The sequence below is a fragment of the Ranitomeya variabilis genome, chromosome 7 (assembly GCF_051348905.1).
Source record: "Ranitomeya variabilis isolate aRanVar5 chromosome 7, aRanVar5.hap1, whole genome shotgun sequence".
NCBI classification, from domain to species: Eukaryota; Metazoa; Chordata; class Amphibia; order Anura; family Dendrobatidae; genus Ranitomeya; species Ranitomeya variabilis.
The window spans coordinates 201,237,689-201,241,639 of NC_135238.1; the positions used below are offsets into that span (position 1 = coordinate 201,237,689).

Genomic DNA, 3,951 nt, shown 5'->3' on the forward strand with positions numbered 1-3,951 from the left:
AACTTTTCCTTAATCGCCCAGCTCCCCCAGCCTTGATGGTAACCAATGTGATCTGCCATATTATTACTACTTGTCAATATAAATTAATACCTGTGGAGACTCATGGTCATATGTGACATCATCAAATACAGGAGTCCATTGTTACCTCACAGCATGATGTCACAATGACTGTGGGTCTATAAAAAAGGGTGTTCTGGGGGCAGAAGCTCATTTCAGGAGATGAAGACGAGGGGAGCGGAGGATCCAGGATCAAGGGCACGGATTCTCATTTCAGGAGATGAAGACGATGAGAGCGGAGGATCCAGGATCGAGGACACGGACTCTCATTTCAGGAGATGAAGACGAGGAGAGCAGAAGTTCCAGGATTGAGGATACAGGTAAATAAGAAACCTTACAGGGATATAATTTAGTGATCTTAGCGCCAACATGGACCCTCTAAGTCTACAGATTGTGGCTGTAAGGTTCTAGATTTCTTCAGTCCTTGCTGGTAGAATCTCTAGACTTGGGTGATGAAGGTTCTTTGTGAGGTCACACAGCGGAATGTTGGACACTGAGATTTCTATGCAGCAAACATGGGGACATCAGAGAGGTCAGCACAAAGATCGCCCCTCGGATGGAGACACCACTATTGCTACTATGGTCAGTGACACTTCAAGTGGTATCTGGGGCTGGCACAGATTGTTGGTGGTGGTTCTGTCACTCTAATTTAAGATTATTGGGGCAAAAAATCTACCATTGTTCCCCCACATGGGAGAGAGGTGGGTGTACATACATTGGGGGAAAATATTTTTATCTGTTTACTTTACTTTCTTTTTATTTATTTTATCATTTTATTTTACCTGTATATGACTGCATTTACAACATTTTTTAAAAAACAAATTTAGTACACCATTTTTAAGTGTTTATGTCAAAACATAAAAATACAGAGAAAAGGAGGCTTGTTTATCTGCATAAAGTACAATATATTTATGACTCTTTCTACAGGTTTTATAATGATACTTCCCCTCATATTTTTTTTCTTACCAGGGAGAGAATCTGGATCCTGGAAGGAAGATTGATGAATCTAAAGAGAGCCACGCGATTATTTAGTGTTGATTATTTAGTGTTAATCATTTAATATGTCTGTACATTATATTTGTTGTCTTATGATGTCATTATATGCTGATTATATGGATCTAATCCTGGGATCAGTGCATCATGACATCATATTGTTTAGGTGTCTGCTGTCTTATCCAACGGTATAAGGAGTAGAACATACATATTTACATGCTTTAGCACTACAGAGTGCAACTTTATTTGTTTACCAACTGTATAATGGTCCTGATATGATGCTACAATCCTATGTCTGTATATTAAGGGGTGGTGTTTGTAGGGGGGTAGTGTTCTGTGTGGGGGGTAGTGTTCTGTTTTTTTACAGGGAAGATGAACGTAGTCAAGCTATGAGTTTCAGGGTCTGATCTGACGAGGAAAGGTGAGGCGACTTACCAAGATAAAGAATATCTGCTATCAAGAATCGAGTCTCCATATTTAATATAATTGCTGTATATATATATATATATATATATATATATATATATATATATATATATATATATATATATATATATATATATATATATATATCTTAGTTAGTTGTAGTATGGCCTTGGTCCAGGGTTCTCGAACTAATCGCCTTTTCCCGGGGTCAAGAAGGAATTTTTTCCCTGTAACACACATTGGCTGAACGTGTCCAGGTTTTTTGCCTTCTTCTGGATCATTGGTCTTAGGTAGAGGTAAAGATTGTATTTAATAAAATATGTTTAAAATCAATGATCGGTCTCCTTATGTCTTTATTTTATACAGCACTTGGGTAGTTGTATATGTTAGATCCATGGCTGCCACAATATGAAGGCAAACAGAAATATAAGGGCGGTATTTATGTGTCTGCTAATGCAATGTCCTAGTGACACGTCCCCCCAATAACACTTTTAGTGGCATGCCCCTATGCCCCTTCTAATAGGGTATAAATTGTGGATTGCCGGTGATCTCACTGCCACCAGTGATATCAAGACGGGGGCTTTGGAACACCGATATTGGGGCTCTGCAATCCTGTTCTGAATTGAGAGGAGGTTCATTTTCTATGGGACACCAAGTACAGCTCTCGGCTATTTTCAGCAGTCTTATAACCAATGAATGGAGTGAAGACCGTGCATGACCACTGTCACGTACACACTTCTCAACACATGACGTGGGGTGCACCTGCAAGGGTTAATTTATCTCCCCTCATTCAATCCAACTCTCAACCTCTGTGTTAGGCTATAAAGTTAGCATAAATCACTATTTTTGTATAGAGTCCTGAGGAAAGACAGTGGACTCTGAAATACATTGACAATAAAACTGCAATTTTATCTATTTATCTACTATAACTCCAGAGAGCGCAGAAACACTTCCAATTCGGTTACTTTCATAAATCACACCCTACACAGTCCACGACCCCGATTACTTAGCATGCTGCCACCACTCGTCAAACACACAGGGTGACAAGTCCCCAAAATATATTACTGTCTGGCAATCAAAAGGGTACACGGTCTCTGAAAGTCTACAAGGATCAAACTTATTAAAAATGTTAAACTTTATTATAAAAATATACAGTGCTTATAATAAAAGATATAAAAAGGTAAAAATAAAGTGACAAAATAATGCAAAACAGTTATAAAACAAATGGAGAAATAACAGAAATATGTAAACGTTTCCGTCTACAGTTATCTTCTGTTTCCTTGAGGGAAGGAGAAATGAGTTATGGATCACATCAGCATACACAGCACCCACATGTGAACAACTTTTTGTGCCACCCAGCTTTTTATAGACTAACCATAGGATCATATTTCCAGGATGATCCGGATTGGTCCATTTAAAAATTGCTGTTTGTGAATGGATGATGGTCTAAGTTGTGGCATTTCAAATATCCTGTGTGTCCGCCTTCCTCTCTATACAGTCAATAGAAAATATTCTGTCCAGTTACAAACCATTTGCTAACCCCTTTGAAGCTCAGGATCCAGGAGCTAAGTTTAACACCTCTCAGTATTCTTCCAGGAGACCCCCCTGTGGTTCTGAGTATCTGCAATAAGAGTGGGAAGATGTTATATCCTTTGTGTGGAGACAGTCATTTGGATGCAGCCTTAATGGAGTTGTCCACTACTAGGACAACCCCTTCTTCATTCAAATAATTGACCCTAAAAAATGATAAAACCTATACTCCCCTCCCGTGGCGGCGCCATTCCAGCAGTGTCAGCACTTGTGGTCCCGGGTCTAGAGTGCATTGTTGCAACACGTGATGACGGCGCCCAATCAGTGCAGGCATCATTGTCCCCGCCTTCAGGCAAATCAAACATGAAGAGGAAGTCCAGACTGCAGCTGATCTCTGACTTCCTCTTCATGGTCAATTTGACAGGAAGCAGGGACAGTGATGCCAGCACTCATGTGTATAACTTCTTTAACTAGTTATTTTACTGATATTATAGTTTCCTTTACGATTATATATATTTCCATCACAAACAACTCCACTTAATTCAGGACAAGGGCTCACTAGGAGGTCTGGTGTTCGGACCCAGCAATAAGCAAATTATCCCCTATCCAATAACTGGGGTTGTGGAGACACAGCATTGTTTTAATTAACCGCATTATGCCCATGTTAAAAGGACAGCAGGCATTCGGCAGGATGATCGCTGGTCTATGACGTTTTCGGCTAGCGGACCAGCACGCCTGCCAACCTCCATTGTCTCCACATGGGAACAATTTGATTTTTTAGGGGAATAACCTTTTAAACTATATCCAAGCTCATAGCATGGGTTACAGCGCCTCAGTGTCCTCCCTGCTCTTGAACATCCCCCTTCTAGTGTTCACATAATATCCACATCATAAAAGAAGGTTCAGAGACCTGTGGTGCACCTGGGTTGCATTATGAAAGGGGAT

General features: G+C 40.1%; 1 long non-coding RNA gene across 1 annotated transcript; it reads left to right on the forward strand.

The window, feature by feature from the left end:
• The first annotated feature begins 212 nt into the window (after positions 1–212).
• On the forward strand, positions 213–1,130 carry LOC143785959 (uncharacterized). The gene is made up of 2 exons (XR_013218174.1): positions 213–639; positions 1,027–1,130. It is a non-coding gene; the product is annotated as an uncharacterized LOC143785959 (long non-coding RNA).
• The last annotated feature ends 2,821 nt before the right edge of the window (positions 1,131–3,951 follow it).